Here is a 19,616-nt window from a genome sequence, read left to right as displayed (position 1 = left end):
ATAACAAAATAATCTGGTATTCTTTCCTGTAAAACAGAAGCTTTACATTGTGTCTGTGAATCGTATCAGAATCACCTGTAGGTTTTTAAATATAGAGGAAATCCTGAACCCATTGAATGAGACTCTTCAGAGACAGGACTTGGGCATCTGGAATTCTGGGTTCCCATCATTTGTATATTTTATTTCATTTCATTTTTGCCTACGTACAATATTTGTCACATCCTTTTGAATCTTTAAAACTTTCTTTTTGTTTTAAATTTTAGAATATTCCATAATCTTCACCTACTTTTCATAAGGTGTTATCTGTTATGTTTATTCGATCTTGTGCTTCTCCCGGTTAAGACTTCTTTCTTTCCTTGTTTTTGGTTTTTTTCGGGGCCCTGCCTCATGTCTTGCAGGATCTTAGTTCCCTGACCTGGGATTGGACCCCAGGGCCCCAGCAGTGAAAGCGTCATGTTCTAAATACTGGACCACCAGGGAAGTCCCAAGATTTCAGTTGTAAATGACTTCTTTCCCCACTCTAATTCATTCCTGGGATCAGTTTCATGTTTGGACATTAAAGCAACCTTGCATTGCCAGAATAAAGCTACTTTGATTCTGATATATGATTGTTTTACATACCATGGATACAGTTTGTGCTTCTCTTTACACATTTTGCATGCATGTTCAAAGGAGAAACTGGCCTGTGATTCTATTCTCGTAATATTCTTTATCGATTTTTTTGTTGCTGTTTTAAGATTCTATACTTTATGTTTTATTTATTCATTTTTGGCTGCATTGGGTCTTCATTGCTGCATGCGAGCTTTCTCTAGTTGCGGCGAGCGGGGGTCTATTCTTTGTTGCGGAGAGTAGGCTTCTCATTGCAGCCTTCTGACCCCATGGGCTTCTGACCCCATTCGTCAGTGCTACTTCAGGTCCTCACCCCTTCCCTTCTGACCCTGGGCGGTGAAATCCTCCTTATGCGGCTGGCGTGCGGCAGAAAGTCAATGAGGCAAGAGTAGGTTTGGAGTATCCAAGGAGCAGAAAGGATGTCAGCGTGTGGAAAACAGAGCGAGCAAATTGGAGAGGAGAATGAAACAGTCAGAGAGGAAACAGAGGCCCAGATTTCTAGGTCTGTGGAGGCACTCTGAGGACTTTGCATTTTCTGTGAAGAAGCCACTGAAGAAATTTGAGTGACATGATCTGACTTATGTTTTAACAAGATCTCTCTGGATGCCACGCTGATTAGAGACTGTAGGAGAGCAAGGACAAGCCCCAGAAGACCAACAGTTGATTCAAAGAAATGATTACTCAAACATGGTCCCCCTCCTCAGTGAAGACGCAGAGCAGCAATTGGCAAATAATGGCCACGAATCAAATCAGGCTCTCAGCCTGGATCTGTGGGACTGTGAGCTAATAATGGTTCTCACGTTTAGAAAGCTTGTTGAAGAGGAAAGAGGAGGAGAAGCTACAGAAACTGTATATGGCCCACAAAGCCTAAGATATTTAAAATCCAGAAAATGCTTTCCAACACCTGATGTAAAGCATGGGGCTGGTAGGAGGTCCTCAACCAAATTTGGAAGAGGAATACATGAGGCAGTTAGTTCCTGAAAACACTGTAAAGTGATAGGTGTCAAGAAACATTTACCCCTTCACCCTTAACCTTCACAAATGATGCCAGTTCCATTGAGCTATTGAAAAATACATTCTGCCTTTCAGAAAAATAACCCAGAGGACATTTTCTCACATACGCAAGGTCATAAACAACTGTCAAGTGAAGTTGAAATAGCAACAAATCAAATAATAACAAAAAACATTTTTACTGATTTTTAAATCTTACAAAGCATTTTCATGTTCATTATCTAATTTAATCCTCCAATCAACGTCATGAGATAGTTATTATTTCCCCATTAGAAATGACCACATATGAAATCCTGAGTGATTGCTCAACAAAAGCTGAAATCTTGAGTGTTACATCTATGAAGGCCATGGTTGGGTGTTTTCCCATGGGAACATTGGATGCTAAAATCCACAGGGATTTTCAGCTCAAGATGGCAGACTAGGAAATATATTTACTTTCTGTTCCTCCTGAAACCATATCTAAATAAAACTGTAGAAATACCAAAATGAATCAACCAATAAAAGCCAAGATATTCTGGAAGTCATCAACCACAGAAAGATTTCAACACATTTCGAGAAGGCAAGCAATGAAATGGAGGAGCCATGAATAAAATAATGGAGAAAAAAAGGCTGAGCCTAAGTAAGGTCTGCACAAAGTCACTCAGCTTTTGCTGAGCTCTGGTTATAGTAAAGGGCAGAGGAAAGGAGAGGGGCTGAAAACAAGGAGACAAACGTCATTTTAGGAAAAACACTTCATTTAATGAGCTCCAGGGAACACTCAGCCTGCTGCCATACTAACTCATGAATTACAATGGATTGTTGGTAAGCAAGACAAGAAAACAGGGAAGAAACAAAAGAAACAAAAATCAAGACACTGTTTCTAACTGAACTCTTCTCAAATCAGATCGAGGAATTATGGTTCAATGCCACAGCTGTAAATCATTTCTGCTCTTGGAGAGGTTACAAAGGGCTTATAATATTTCCCTTGTTTTCAGACAGAATTTAGGTCTGAGCAAAAGATTTTGTGTCCTCCAACCCCAAAATTTATTGGGGATGGAAGCCCAGATTTGCTGGGACATACCATAAAAAGAATCTCAAGAGCAGAGGGTCAAACTGATTTTGGAATATATGAATTATGCCCAGTGTGAGTTTCAATAGGTTTATATATATATATATACATTTTTACTGATCTATATGATTTTGGGTTCTGAAACTTCTACATGTCACATGCGTGATACATAACAGACAATGTCAGCCCCAGGAGGGAGAAAACACTCCAATGAAGCAAGCCAAAGAAACAAGTTTTAAGCAAGGTCAAGTGATGTGTAGACCAGGATTGTTCAATTCCTACCTGTCATGCTGAAGCTTCCAGCTCCTGAATAACAACACATGCTTCCTTTGTCCTAGACAGCCAAGAGTACGTCTCCTCTCTTGGGCATAAGAATCCCTAGAGTTACATATGTGTAGTAAAGAGTGGACCCAGCTGCCATACTCACAATGACCAAATTGTGTTGATCGTACTTTATACCAATACATCGCTCCACGCTGAAGTTGCAATAAATGATATATTTGCTTTCTAGACATATGAATGAGACGCCTTACTGGATATACTCCAGGAAGGCCAGAGAAGCTGGCTTCTAATCCATACGGAACAATTCACTGGTGAATTTCTTTCAGGATAGCCCATGATTTATCTAGAATATCATCTTTACATATCTGGATCCTTCAAACTAGACAAAGGGAAAATACGGGCTTCAAGCCTCAGTTAGAAATATGGAATGGTGCCATGCTGACAACTGGTGCTCCCTGACCTGTATCTTCTGAGATTAGAACACAGTGTGGTGGATGACCAATTCATGCGTTGAACAAAAGAAGACCTCCTACAGGGCAGTGTAGCTGTTCGTTACAGGTATGGCACTTAGGGCTAAGTACCATAAGGACTACAAGAAAAAAAGAGAAACAAGTAACACATGAAGCATATACGATAAGGAGGCACCACAGTCCAGAGCACAAGCTCTGGAATCACACAGGCTTGGATCGAATCCCGGCTAAGCCACTACCATCTATATACCCTGAAGGACAGGCCAAGGTTTAAATGTTCTTTTACCAAATTTCAAAAAAGAAGTGAAGAAAGAACCTATCTGCCAGGAAGGGACATCGTGGGCTGCAGCATCCAGTCGGATCAGGGCTCTGCATCTCCTGCTCACAAACCTTGGCCACCTGGCTCATGGTGATGCTGGCAGCTGAGCAGCCCTGGAGAAGGCGATCCTGTCTCCAGGTCTCGCAGAGGAGCTGGGGAGGTCTGCGGACGAGGTGGCCCACACCCTGGTAAGCTCTGGCTGCCTCCTGCCCTCAGGTCTGAGCAGGCTCTGGCCTCTGGGCCCCGTGGTGGGGAAGGCCTGGCCGATACATACGCAGGGCTGAGGGGCCTGCAGAGCCAGTCCCCAGGCAGGGTGGGCTCTGGAGGAGGCTTCCACAGTCCCCAACAGTCTCCGCATGGTGGCCCATCTGGTGCCAAACACCTGCCACCCACAGCCAGAAGTCCCAGCCACTAGAAAGTCCAGAAGGGGCCCCGCCCTTTGCCTTTGGGCCGGGGTTAAGCCAGCAGCTGGGCTTGCATGTGACCCCTGCCTCACCCCCTGCCCCGCCCGCACTTTCTGTGACACGTACAATGGATATGTCATAAAGCCAGGCAGAGCCAGTGCTATAAATTCAGAGGAGTTAGAATCTAGGAAGAGGCTCTCCCACTTTCACTCTCTGCTCTCAGATCAGGCAGGCAGTACCTCTAATATGGAAGCTATGGACACCACACCTCCTTCACACGCTGTCCTCTTCCATTCTGCTCCTGTTTTCCCCAGCACCCCATTTACGGCTTTGGCGGGCATCGGTGCTTCAGCAGGAAGCACGTCAGACCCCGAACCTATGGACACCACACCTCCTTCACACGCTGTCATCTTCCATTCTGCTCCTGTTTTCCCCACCACCCCATTTACGGCCCTGGCGGGCATCGGTGCTTCAGCAGGAAGCACGTCAGACCCCGAACCTATGGACACCACACCACCTTCACACGCTGTCATCTTCCATTCTGCTCCTGTTTTCCCCAGCACCCCATTTACGGCTTTGGCGGGCATCGGTGCTTCAACAGGAAGCACGTCAGACCCCGAACCTATGGACACCACACCTCCTTCACACGCTGTCATCTTCCATTCTGCTCCTGTTTTCCCCACCACCCCATTTACGGCCCTGGTGAGCATCGGTGCTTCAGCAGGAAGCACGTCAGACCCCGAACCTATGGACACCACACCACCTTCACATGCTGTCATCTTCCATTCTGCTCCTGTTTTCCCCAGCACCCCATTTACGGCCCTGGCGGGCATCGGTGCTTCAGCAGGAAGCACGTCAGACCCCGAACCTATGGACACCACACCTCCTTCACACGCTGTCATGTACTATTCTGCTCCTGTTTTCTCCAGCAACCCATTTACGCCTTTGGTTGGCATCGGTGCCTCAGCAGTCAGCACGTCAGACCCCGAACCTATGGACACCACACCTCCTTCCCACGCTGTCATCTTCCATCCTGCTCCTCTTTACCCCAGCACCCCATTTACGGTTTAGGCCGGCACTGGTGCTTCAGCAGGCAGCACCTCTAACACCAAAGCTATGGACACCACACTTCCTTCCCAGGCTGTCATTTTCCAGTCTGCCCTGTCTCCAATAGAACCACTACCCATTTCACACCGCTGTTCCAAGTTCTGGGAACACACCACCCAGTGATAGCAATGCCTCAGCCCATGCCTCGACTCATTTACCTGCAACGTGAGCCAACAGACAGACCAACACTTCAAAGTTATGACAGAAAGTTGAGTAAGTTTATACGCTTGGAATTTCATTTATTATTATTAACAAGCACAACTGTAGTGCTTAGACTATAACAAGTACTATTCTAAGGGCTTACCAAATATTAACTCACTTATTCCTCATAATGGCAACCCTAGAGGTAGGTAATATTCATAATGTTCACTTTTCTGGGGGCAACTGAGGCCCAGAGACGTTGAAGAGCTTGCCTAATGCCACACAGTAAGTAGGTGGCAAAACCCGGGATTAAAACCAGACCGTCTAGACTTTCATCACTTTGCTGTGTCACCGTACTATAAGTTGTGGTTAGGGAAGGAACTCAATTGACAAGACTCTGAACTAAAAGGAGAAGGGAGAAATGAGAAAATGAGTGATCCTAGAAACTAGAGTAGAGTTAGGCTCAGAAATTTCTGGTGATGAGACCCGGAAGAAGAAGAACTTGGTTGGAATATTAACTTGGGGTAGTATCTGAATCCATGGAGAAATGGTTTTGTTTTCTGTAAAATTTAGAAAGGTCAGTTGGATGAAGATTAATGAAGACAAAAGTAGAAAGGAAAAGAAAAAGGTGCCTTAAGGGAGACATAACCGCTTCCCTCTACGTAGCCACAGGTGGGGTCCTGTGGGAAAGGATGGAGCTCTCTCTACCGGGTTGGTCACCAGGCTGAACAAGGAGAAACATGGCAACCATTGTACTGGTTTTGATGATCTCTCAAAACCAAGGCTTCAGTTTCCAAGAACGACCTACGGTAGCATAACTAGTGTGTGTCACACATGCCACTAAGTGTGTTTCCAGTCACACATTTTAATTGGAGAACTACTTCCTATGAGGTAGGCATCAGTTCCCTATGGCTGCTGTAACAAATGACTACAAATGTGCTTGCTTCTAACAAAACACACTTCTTTTCTTATGGTTCTGGAAGACAGAGGTCCAAAACCAGTTTCCCTGGGCTGAAACCAGAAGTCGACAGGGCCATCCATCCTCCTTCTAGAGGCTCTAAGCGAGAATCTGTTTGTTTCCTCGCCAGCATTCCTTCACTTCTGGCCACATCAATGCAACCCCAACTTCGTCATCACATTCTCTTTGGAGTACAAATCCCCTCTGCCTCTCTCTTACGAGAACACCAGTGGTTATATTTGGGCCCATCCAGGTAGTCCAGGAGAATCTTCCCATCTGAGAACCATTACTTTCATCCCACTGGCAAAGTGCCTTCTGCCATTTAAGTTGACATCCACAGGTTCTGGAGAGTAGAATGTGGACATTTGGGGGCAATGGTATTATTCAGTCTACTACAAGGTAGATACTATTATCTTTCTCAGACGTAGGAAATGACGTTTAGGGAAGTAGCTTGTCTCAGGTCTACAATTTCCAGAGTAGAGACTTAAATTCTGCCACTGACACTTTAGGACACACCCTAAACAACTTGAATCTGTGTCCTTAACTACTGCATAATCCTTGGTTAAGAGTCACACTTAGGTATCAAGACCCAATTGAATACAACACAAGTACTGTCTCCTCTTTCACTATGTTTGCCTGGTGTACTGATGAATCTTGCCCAGAGCAGAAGAGTTCAGAAAATTGTTATGCAGGTTTACGAAGAGAAAGCATTTACTGTTTGACGTGCCTGGAATAACGGAAGGCTTTTTCAAATAAAATATGCCCCCAAATAGTCAAGTGTCACAACAGAGGTAACCCCGTGGGAGTCACGAGGAGACTAAAATTAGCTCCAGTTGTGCAGGAGAGAAAAGTTTCACTGAAGGCAGGTGTAGTTCAGCCAAGCCCTACAGCACAGAAGTAGGAATGTGGGTATGTACGAATGGGAAAGAGTTTAATGCAGAATGGATGAGAAATATGCATTCGACCTATTCTAAAACAACTGGCTTATTAACTCAGTAAATCGATTTAGTCAGTCAAACTAGCTTTAGCTGATTACTTATCCAGGGAATAGCTGTTTAGAGTAATTTTTGTCATAGAACAGTAAATATGGTTGAACTATAGCTTTAGGCTTGCTAAGTGAAATAGATTGCTCTAGATGATTTTCAAGTGACTTACTTGGTAGTACTCACGAAATTGGGGGTTAACAATTGCTTAAGAAAACAAAGAGAATTGATTTTAAATAAAGTACTTACTGTGTGAACTATCTGTTCAGTAGCTCATGTTAAACGGATGTTTATAATCCCCATTGGACAACCAACTACTTTTTTGCAAATGGCAATGTGAATTGCTCTCGCATAAACTATAGCAATGACCACCTATCTAATTTGTTGTCCAAACCAGAAATCTTCTAACAATACTGGTGTCCTAATAAAAATAAGCACGAAGGGAACACACACTGGGTGTCTCCCGTGTGCCTGTGCATGCATCTATATCTCACTGAAGCCCCATAACAGCCCCCAAGAGAGGGACTCTGAGTGTCCCCATGCTGCTTGTGGAGAAACAGGCACAGGAAGGTTCAATAGTCTATCTACCTAATATCACACAGAGGGTGGGAGAGCCCGTTTTTAAACCACCTGCCTCCAATTCCAGGTGCCAGGAGCCAGGCTCAGCCTACAGCTCTCTTCTGCTCGCCTGGAGGTGAAACAAGGTGTCATGATTAGTCAAATCCCGGTCTTCACTCATCAAGGTAGCTTGAACACCTGCACGTCCTCCAAGTAGCATGTAGCATAAGCAATAAGATGTTTGCCCCGTGATCGTCCAGGAACTTGGAATCAGCTGTGCCTGGTTAGGCTGAGCTGGTTTAGAGTGGAGAGGACCACCGATCTTCCACCTGGGCAAGTGCCTTTTGACCTCCTGCCATCAGAGGGCCGAAAACTCCAGCCTGAGAATGTGCTGAGGCCTGTAGCCTAGTTACGCCAGCTCAGAACAATGATGAGCACACGTTTTTCCAATCACCTTTCCTCATGCTCCCCATGCCTCATACTGCCCTGCTTCTTTATTCTTTATCCCACAGATACCCAAAGCCCCTTGCCTTTGGGGAGGCGGATTTGAGACCTATTGTCACGTCACGTCCTCGCTTGGCTGCCCTGTGAATAAACCTCCTCTTTGCTGCAAACCTCAGCATTTCAGTGTCTTGGCTTGCTGTGCCTCAGACAGAATGGTTGGGAGCACTGGTACAGGACCGTTGCATGTGAGGGAAGCTGGTTCCTAGTAGTCACATTGCGGATGTTTTCTCCTCTCGGGGTGGGGGTGGGACAGACATCCTGCTCTTGCAGAAAGGGAGAAACGCAGGTGCCAAACCCTTGCCCTCAGCATCACCATCACCTAGGAGCTTGTTAGAAGCACAGAATCCAGGCCCCACCCAGAACTACTGAATACCAGCCTGCATTGAACAAGATCCCCAAGAGAGGCATACCCATATTAAAGCTGGAGAGGCACCAAGCTGTCATCATCTTCTCCGCAGCTAATGAAAACGAAGCAAAGATTCATCCCGAGCCGACTCTGCCTCAGTCACCTGGATATCCCATGAGCTCATTTAATCCTCCCCAGAACCTGCAAATGAGACTGAGGGTCAGAGTGGTCTAGCACCCAAGGTTCCATAAGAGAACATGACCAAGGCTCACTGGAGCCCAGACTTCCAAAAAAGAAGGCCCCTGAGCACAGCATGGCACCACCGCAGCCCAAACCGAGGGCCTCGATGGTAGGCCAGGCTCCCCACGCAGAGTTCACACCATTCGACAGATGCCCACAGCAGACCACAAGGCAATATGAGAAGTAACTTCTGATTGTGGAATCTCTGAATTTTGAGATTTAAAGAAAAAAATCTGTTTTCGGGGGATGGTTAAAACAGTTCTACCAAGGAGTAAAGAGAGGGCATCTCAAGGCTCCTTCTGGACTAAGAATTTAATGCCTACTTATTGAGAAATGCTCCGTGCATTTGCTCAGCCCTACGTCAAGATGAAGTTCTCTGTGCCCTAGAAGCTTAGGTTCTAAAAAGGCCACAGAAATGGGTGAGACCTAAAAAATGCCAGAACAATGCAACGGCCTTAATCAGACTGTCTTTGCTTTGCCTTGCTTACAAGTCACTGACTTTAAACTGAATATGGTGTCATGTCTTTATGTTTCTTGAAGCTTTTTTTTTCAAAAGATCATATAAAGATTTTCTTCCATGGTAAGACTTTTATATTGTATTTTTCTTAAACTGGACTGTGGTACATTTACCCTCCATCAGATGATTGCTTATAACTCACCTTGCTTTGTTAAGAATACCGCTAGAGGCTTCTATGTCCCTACTAAGAAAAATACATTTTCAGGCCCATTGAAACCAATGAAAATCCAAGATTTCAGAGCACAAGATAATGAAAATTCTCTGTATCCGCATCTTTTACTGCTTTTAATCTGTTAACAGTCCCTAAGTGTGTCAGATGAAAGGTACTGTCGTGGGAATTGACATCATTAACAGCATTCCGTACAGGTAAGTCTTGATTGTTCCAAGTTCTCAAAAAGTTGGACATATTTACTGCCTCTATGACATCTCTAGGGTGTGTGGAAAAAATAAAAAAGAGGCCTGTACAATGTATTTCTCCAAATATACACACAAATAGTTTGCACATACAAACAGGGAAACCTTATAAATAACGTATGGGGAGCAAAGGATTGTCGGTAACGGAACTACTCATTTCGAAAGACAACACTGTCACCAAGTGTCCCCTCACCAAAACTGACTGGGAATTTTTAGGGACCACCAAACCAGAGATGGAGATTTTTAGGCACATTCTTGCCAGAAAAGAGAGCCTAGGGCATAAACCACTCAACTTGTTGGCACGAATGCCAGGGCAACCCGAGCAAGTGGATATACAAGCCTACGTAACGCTTGGAAGTAGGAAGCTTTGGAGGACTACACCTGGGCTGGTACTGGCCTCCCTCCCCAAAGGGACAAGGAGAGCAGAAACCTGGATGGAGTCAAGAGAGAGAACAAGGAAAGGCAAGGCTGGGTCTGGAGCAACGTGTGGATCCAGGAGCATGTGTCTCAGAACTGCCGGGGCTCTGCAGACCAGCTGCATCCCCATTCTCCTTGACCCTCATGGGTATAATGAACTCAGGATGGGCGCATCCCGGCTGCCAAGTCACTTCCACCTGTCCATGGAGTTGACAGTTACTTGCTCACAGTGAACCAACCTCTCTGGACCTAACAGCTACTGCAGGAGGCGGTAGTGGAGAACAAGGTGACGACAACGACCAGATGCGAAGGAGGAAGCGACGTTCAGCGGACCGACTGGGTGGACTGATGGTGTGGGGTTAAGTCTGCAGAGCTAAAGGGGCCAGATGTAGAAAAGGGAAGGGGAACCATGAGGATATGGTCAAGCCCCATCGTATGGATATTTCATCCATATATTGTATGCAAATTCCATTCAATTTGCTCTGAGTGAACAAGAGAGAACAAAATTATCCTTTAAACCATGTCAGTGACTTTATTTACCATCTCATTTGATGAGCTCCTAGCCCAGGGTCAGAGGGAAATGGGAGCTGTGAGTCTGCCATCTCTCAGGAAGTCTCAGGCCTCAGAGGCCCCTCAGAGCCAAACTACCTCACCTTTTGCACTTTTCAAGCAACGTTATTCCTAAGTGCGAGTCACCCTCTTCATCAGGTTCTCCAAGAAACAGCAATCTCTCCCAATGAGAGAGGAAAAATGGGCTACTTTGGCTTGCTGAGGCACAATATGTAGTTCTCCAAAATGGTACCTGCCTGGGGATTTTTCAAGAAAATTAAGCATCAGTGGTGATTTGTTAGTCTTCACATAACGTATGACCCAGATGTGCTGAGAAATAAGAAAAGGATGAACGAATCAAGGGCGGCTGATCCAAGGAGGCAAGGGGCAACTTCCGCAGCCTACGTGGTAAGCTAGAGGGAGGGAACATCCAGCTGGTGGGAGCTGAAGACAGGGGCCAGTCCTCCTTGGGCTCGGGATGCCACCCCCTCTTCCTACATCTTCACGCTCTCCTTCTCTGTTGGCCCCTCCCAGCCATATTAAAGAGCCACAAGGAAATGCTCTCCTCCATTCCATTCTCCTGTCCTATCCACCCCTCCCTTCTTTCCCTTTGCCATCAATTTCTTGACTTGCCCCCCATTTCTCCCCTCCCATCCACACTGCGGTCTGGTTTCTGCCCCCCTACTCTCGTGAAACTGATCTCCTTGAAGCCCCCAATGATTTCTCCGTTGACAAGTCCAGGGCACTACTTCTCAATCCTTATCTTTCTGACCGCCACGCCGAGTCAGATCTTAAACAACGTCTTTGTCTTGAAAATCTCTTCCCTTGGCTTCCGCACCACCTTTCCTTTTCTTTCCATGAGACCGATCACAACCAGTGCTGCAGATTCCATCGAATTAAGGAATGCTGTTGCCTACATGTGTGAATGAGCTCAAGTGAGTAAAGTACTGAAGTAGAGGACAGCTAAAGTGAAACGTCTTCATGAATGTCCACGTGGCTGAGCAGCAAGTTAACCTTTCCTGCATGTGCTAAAGAAGAAGAGTTGGGTTTTATTTTATTTACTTTTCCCTGGACTGTGTTGAATGACTATCATCTACAAGTTCAGGCTACTTTTGGCTGAGGATTAATGCACTGGGAGAGCTGAGAGAAAACTGAACAATAGAGCTGTCTTTTTCTTGACCAGTTCACCTTAGTTTCCCAAACTCTAAGTCTTTCCCGAATTCTTTCTCCTTTTTAGTGTAGTAAAAGGAACATAACACAACATCCACCATTTGGATCATTTTACAATTCACCGTACCATTCAGTGGAATTTACTACTGTCACAATGTTGTGCAACTATCACCACTGCCGAGCTGCAAAACATTTTCATCAACCAAGAGGAAACCTACACCCATTTTAAGGAGTCATTCCCTATTTCCCTCTCTTCCAAACCCCGGAAACCACTAATGTAGAATCTTTTCTGTGTGTATGGATTTGCCACTGCTGGACATTTCATATAAATGGAACCATACGATATGTAGCCTTTCATGCCTGACTCCTTTCACTTAGTTGCATCCATCATGTAGCATGTATCAGAAATCCACTCACTGTTATGGCTGAATCCTTCATACCCTTTGAATACAAAATTAAAAATACGTTGAGAGTGAAGCTCTGTTTTAATGGCACATCTATTAGGCCAATTCATTGAAAGAAGCTGAAGATGGAGATATTGTTGTGAAATGATAATCATTGAGAAGCCTCAGCCAATTGGATAACGAAAAGTTTGGGAAATGTTGCAAAAAATTATCTGCTTTACGTTAAAAGCCTATTAAACAAGGATGCAGGAGATTGTCTTTTTCTTGCAGGTAACTTAAATGAGGCAGAAAGAAATAACTGCCCTTTAAAACACATTTTGAAAGGATTCTATTTATTCTTAATAGACGAATGGGAGTACAGGAAGTTCACATCCAATATGGACTCCCTGTCCAAACACTGTTTATCGTTCTAGCCACCACTATCGAATTATATTTCTTGAGAGTAAGGCAGCTCAATTCCTGCATATTACTTTCTAAAATTCATCCATCAAATCCATTAATACAGTATAAACAAGAGTTGTTCATGTTTAAGTGCACTTCAAATATCAGGTATAAAGAACCCCCAGTAAGAAAAAGAATCCTATATCTCTTGCCAGAATGTGGTCAGCTGTGGGGTGCTCTGCTAGCTGAAAGACACATTCATTATTAAGGGGATAGAGGCTGTTTAAGTGGGATGAGAGCCAAAAAATTTTAACTACATATATGTGTGAAGAACAGTGCTAGGTTATCTCATATTCTATATCAGTCAAGGCTACCATTTTACATACGTGAAAAGTAAAGTTAAAAGTGTATTAGTAGGGCTTCCCTGTTGGCGCGGTGGTTAAGGATCCACCTGCCAGTGCACGGGACACACGTTTGAGCCCTGGTCCGGGAAGATCCCACATGCCACGGAGCAACTAAGACCATGTGCCACAACTACTGAGCCTGCGTGCTAGAGCCCGTGAACCACAGCTACTGAAGCCCATGCACCTAGACCCCGTGCTCAGCAACAACGAGAGGCCACCACAATGAGAAGCCCACGTACTGCAACAAAGAGTAGCCCCCGCTCACCGCAACTAGAGAAAGCCCGCGCACAGCAACGAACAGCCTAGGCAGCCAAAGATAAATAAATAAATACGTCTATTTTTAAGAAAAGTGTTTTAGTAACTTACTAAAAGGCACGCAAGCAGGAAACGTGAGCAAGAATTCAATCCCAAATCTGTCACACTGTAGTTTAAGCTAATACTTGAGATTAATAAAAACAGCACTAAATTAAAAGTTCAGAGATATTTTTTATTTCATACTTTCACTAATGCTCTTTGGAGATAAATCATGTCATTTATATGGGCCTTAGTTTTCACAACTTTAATAGTTGGAAGCTTGACTAGATGATCTGTATGTAGTCTTCCAATTCTAAAATGTTCCACTAATTTGGATTGCTACAATAATTGCCCTTGCAATACATGCATGCTGCCACCAAGTAGCAGTAGAGACTACTAGTTCCTTTTCTACCCCTAGTGGGGGTGCATTTTGACAGCAGACTTATCTGTCAATAGTACAACCTGTTAGTATAACTATAAGATAACAAAATAATCTGGTATTCTTTCCTGTAAAACAGAAGCTTTACATTGTGTCTGTGAATCGTATCAGAATCACCTGTAGGTTTTTAAATATAGAGGAAATCCTGAACCCATTGAATGAGACTCTTCAGAGACAGGACTTGGGCATCTGGAATTCTGGGTTCCCATCATTTGTATATTTTATTTCATTTCATTTTTGCCTACGTACAATATTTGTCACATCCTTTTGAATCTTTAAAACTTTCTTTTTGTTTTAAATTTTAGAATATTCCATAATCTTCACCTACTTTTCATAAGGTGTTATCTGTTATGTTTATTCGATCTTGTGCTTCTCCCGGTTAAGACTTCTTTCTTTCCTTGTTTTTGGTTTTTTTCGGGGCCCTGCCTCATGTCTTGCAGGATCTTAGTTCCCTGACCTGGGATTGGACCCCAGGGCCCCAGCAGTGAAAGCGTCATGTTCTAAATACTGGACCACCAGGGAAGTCCCAAGATTTCAGTTGTAAATGACTTCTTTCCCCACTCTAATTCATTCCTGGGATCAGTTTCATGTTTGGACATTAAAGCAACCTTGCATTGCCAGAATAAAGCTACTTTGATTCTGATATATGATTGTTTTACATACCATGGATACAGTTTGTGCTTCTCTTTACACATTTTGCATGCATGTTCAAAGGAGAAACTGGCCTGTGATTCTATTCTCGTAATATTCTTTATCGATTTTTTTGTTGCTGTTTTAAGATTCTATACTTTATGTTTTATTTATTCATTTTTGGCTGCATTGGGTCTTCATTGCTGCATGCGAGCTTTCTCTAGTTGCGGCGAGCGGGGGTCTATTCTTTGTTGCGGAGAGTAGGCTTCTCATTGCAGCCTTCTGACCCCATGGGCTTCTGACACCATTCGTCAGTGCTACTTCAGGTCCTCACCCCTTCCCTTCTGACCCTGGGCGGTGAAATCCTCCTTATGCGGCTGGCGTGCGGCAGAAAGTCAATGAGGCAAGAGTAGGTTTGGAGTATCCAAGGAGCAGAAAGGATGTCAGCGTGTGGAAAACAGAGCGAGCAAATTGGAGAGGAGAATGAAACAGTCAGAGAGGAAACAGAGGCCCAGATTTCTAGGTCTGTGGAGGCACTCTGAGGACTTTGCATTTTCTGTGAAGAAGCCACTGAAGAAATTTGAGTGACATGATCTGACTTATGTTTTAACAAGATCTCTCTGGATGCCACGCTGATTAGAGACTGTAGGAGAGCAAGGACAAGCCCCAGAAGACCAACAGTTGATTCAAAGAAATGATTACTCAAACATGGTCCCCCTCCTCAGTGAAGACGCAGAGCAGCAATTGGCAAATAATGGCCACGAATCAAATCAGGCTCTCAGCCTGGATCTGTGGGACTGTGAGCTAATAATGGTTCTCACGTTTAGAAAGCTTGTTGAAGAGGAAAGAGGAGGAGAAGCTACAGAAACTGTATATGGCCCACAAAGCCTAAGATATTTAAAATCCAGAAAATGCTTTCCAACACCTGATGTAAAGCATGGGGCTGGTAGGAGGTCCTCAACCAAATTTGGAAGAGGAATACATGAGGCAGTTAGTTCCTGAAAACACTGTAAAGTGATAGGTGTCAAGAAACATTTACCCCTTCACCCTTAACCTTCACAAATGATGCCAGTTCCATTGAGCTATTGAAAAATACATTCTGCCTTTCAGAAAAATAACCCAGAGGACATTTTCTCACATACGCAAGGTCATAAACAACTGTCAAGTGAAGTTGAAATAGCAACAAATCAAATAATAACAAAAAACATTTTTACTGATTTTTAAATCTTACAAAGCATTTTCATGTTCATTATCTAATTTAATCCTCCAATCAACGTCATGAGATAGTTATTATTTCCCCATTAGAAATGACCACATATGAAATCCTGAGTGATTGCTCAACAAAAGCTGAAATCTTGAGTGTTACATCTATGAAGGCCATGGTTGGGTGTTTTCCCATGGGAACATTGGATGCTAAAATCCACAGGGATTTTCAGCTCAAGATGGCAGACTAGGAAATATATTTACTTTCTGTTCCTCCTGAAACCATATCTAAATAAAACTGTAGAAATACCAAAATGAATCAACCAATAAAAGCCAAGATATTCTGGAAGTCATCAACCACAGAAAGATTTCAACACATTTCGAGAAGGCAAGCAATGAAATGGAGGAGCCATGAATAAAATAATGGAGAAAAAAAGGCTGAGCCTAAGTAAGGTCTGCACAAAGTCACTCAGCTTTTGCTGAGCTCTGGTTATAGTAAAGGGCAGAGGAAAGGAGAGGGGCTGAAAACAAGGAGACAAACGTCATTTTAGGAAAAACACTTCATTTAATGAGCTCCAGGGAACACTCAGCCTGCTGCCATACTAACTCATGAATTACAATGGATTGTTGGTAAGCAAGACAAGAAAACAGGGAAGAAACAAAAGAAACAAAAATCAAGACACTGTTTCTAACTGAACTCTTCTCAAATGAGATCGAGGAATTATGGTTCAATGCCACAGCTGTAAATCATTTCTGCTCTTGGAGAGGTTACAAAGGGCTTATAATATTTCCCTTGTTTTCAGACAGAATTTAGGTCTGAGCAAAAGATTTTGTGTCCTCCAACCCCAAAATTTATTGGGGATGGAAGCCCAGATTTGCTGGGACATACCATAAAAAGAATCTCAAGAGCAGAGGGTCAAACTGATTTTGGAATATATGAATTCTGCCCAGTGTGAGTTTCAATAGGTTTATATATATATATATATATATATATATATATATATATATATATATACATTTTTACTGATCTATATGATTTTGGGTTCTGAAACTTCTACATGTCACATGCGTGATACATAACAGACAATGTCAGCCCCAGGAGGGAGAAAACACTCCAATGAAGCAAGCCAAAGAAACAAGTTTTAAGCAAGGTCAAGTGATGTGTAGACCAGGATTGTTCAATTCCTACCTGTCATGCTGAAGCTTCCAGCTCCTGAATAACAACACATGCTTCCTTTGTCCTAGACAGCCAAGAGTACGTCTCCTCTCTTGGGCATAAGAATCCCTAGAGTTACATATGTGTAGTAAAGAGTGGACCCAGCTGCCATACTCACAATGACCAAATTGTGTTGATCGTACTTTATACCAATACATCGCTCCACGCTGAAGTTGCAATAAATGATATATTTGCTTTCTGGACATATGAATGAGACGCCTTACTGGATATACTCCAGGAAGGCCAGAGAAGCTGGCTTCTAATCCATACGGAACAATTCACTGGTGAATTTCTTTCAGGATAGCCCATGATTTATCTAGAATATCATCTTTACATATCTGGATCCTTCAAACTAGACAAAGGGAAAATACGGGCTTCAAGCCTCAGTTAGAAATATGGAATGGTGCCATGCTGACAACTGGTGCTCCCTGACCTGTATCTTCTGAGATTAGAACACAGTGTGGTGGATGACCAATTCATGCGTTGAACAAAAGAAGACCTCCTACAGGGCAGTGTAGCTGTTCGTTACAGGTATGGCACTTAGGGCTAAGTACCATAAGGACTACAAGAAAAAAAGAGAAACAAGTAACACATGAAGCATATACGATAAGGAGGCACCACAGTCCAGAGCACAAGCTCTGGAATCACACAGGCTTGGATCGAATCCCGGCTAAGCCACTACCATCTATATACCCTGAAGGACAGGCCAAGGTTTAAATGTTCTTTTACCAAATTTCAAAAAAGAAGTGAAGAAAGAACCTATCTGCCAGGAAGGGACATCGTGGGCTGCAGCATCCAGCCGGATCAGGGCTCTGCATCTCCTGCTCACAAACCTTGGCCACCTGGCTCATGGTGATGCTGGCAGCTGAGCAGCCCTGGAGAAGGCGATCCTGTCTCCAGGTCTCGCAGAGGAGCTGGGGAGGTCTGCGGACGAGGTGGCCCACACCCTGGTAAGCTCTGGCTGCCTCCTGCCCTCAGGTCTGAGCAGGCTCTGGCCTCTGGGCCCCGTGGTGGGGAAGGCCTGGCCGATACATACGCAGGGCTGAGGGGCCTGCAGAGCCAGTCCCCAGGCAGGGTGGGCTCTGGAGGAGGCTTCCACAGTCCCCAACAGTCTCCGCATGGTGGCCCATCTGGTGCCAAACACCTGCCACCCACAGCCAGAAGTCCCAGCCACTAGAAAGTCCAGAAGGGGCCCCGCCCTTTGCCTTTGGGCCGGGGTTAAGCCAGCAGCTGGGCTTGCATGTGACCTCTGCCTCAGCCCCTGCCCCGCCCGCACTTTCTGTGACACGTACAATGGATATGTCATAAAGCCAGGCAGAGCCAGTGCTATAAATTCAGAGGAGTTAGAATCTAGGAAGAGGCTCTCCCACTTTCACTCTCTGCTCTCAGATCAGGCAGGCAGTACCTCTAATATGGAAGCTATGGACACCACACCTCCTTCACACGCTGTCCTCTTCCATTCTGCTCCTGTTTTCCCCACCACCCCATTTACGGCCCTGGCGGGCATCGGTGCTTCAGCAGGAAGCACGTCAGACCCCGAACCTATGGACACCACACCACCTTCACACGCTGTCATCTTCCATTCTGCTCCTGTTTTCCCCAGCACCCCATTTACGGCTTTGGCGGGCATCGGTGCTTCAACAGGAAGCACGTCAGACCCCGAACCTATGGACACCACACCTCCTTCACACGCTGTCATCTTCCATTCTGCTCCTGTTTTCCCCACCACCCCATTTACGGCCCTGGTGAGCATCGGTGCTTCAGCAGGAAGCACGTCAGACCCCGAACCTATGGACACCACACCACCTTCACATGCTGTCATCTTCCATTCTGCTCCTGTTTTCCCCAGCACCCCATTTACGGCCCTGGCGGGCATCGGTGCTTCAGCAGGAAGCACGTCAGACCCCGAACCTATGGACACCACACCTCCTTCACACGCTGTCATGTACTATTCTGCTCCTGTTTTCTCCAGCAACCCATTTACGCCTTTGGTTGGCATCGGTGCCTCAGCAGTCAGCACCTCAGACCCCGAACCTATGGACACCACACCTCCTTCCCACGCTGTCATCTTCCATCCTGCTCCTCTTTACCCCAGCACCCCATTTACGGCTTAGGCCGGCACTGGTGCTTCAGCAGGCAGCACCTCTAACACCAAAGCTATGGACACCACACTTCCTTCCCAGGCTGTCATTTTCCAGTCTGCCCTGTCTCCAATAGAACCACTACCCATTTCACACCGCTGTTCCAAGTTCTGGGAACACACCACCCAGTGATAGCAATGCCTCAGCCCATGCCTCGACTCATTTACCTGCAACGTGAGCCAACAGACAGACCAACACTTCAAAGTTATGACAGAAAGTTGAGTAAGTTTATACGCTTGGAATTTCATTTATTATTATTAACAAGCACAACTGTAGTGCTTAGACTATAACAAGTACTATTCTAAGGGCTTACCAAATATTAACTCACTTATTCCTCATAATGGCAACCCTAGAGGTAGGTAATATTCATAATGTTCACTTTTCTGGGGGCAACTGAGGCCCAGAGACGTTGAAGAGCTTGCCTAATGCCACACAGTAAGTAGGTGGCAAAACCCGG

This window comes from Lagenorhynchus albirostris, chromosome 12, assembly GCF_949774975.1.
Source record: "Lagenorhynchus albirostris chromosome 12, mLagAlb1.1, whole genome shotgun sequence".
Classification (NCBI taxonomy): domain Eukaryota; kingdom Metazoa; phylum Chordata; class Mammalia; order Artiodactyla; family Delphinidae; genus Lagenorhynchus; species Lagenorhynchus albirostris.
The sequence above is the reverse complement of the archived record's forward strand: the minus strand, read 5'-3'. Positions refer to the sequence as shown.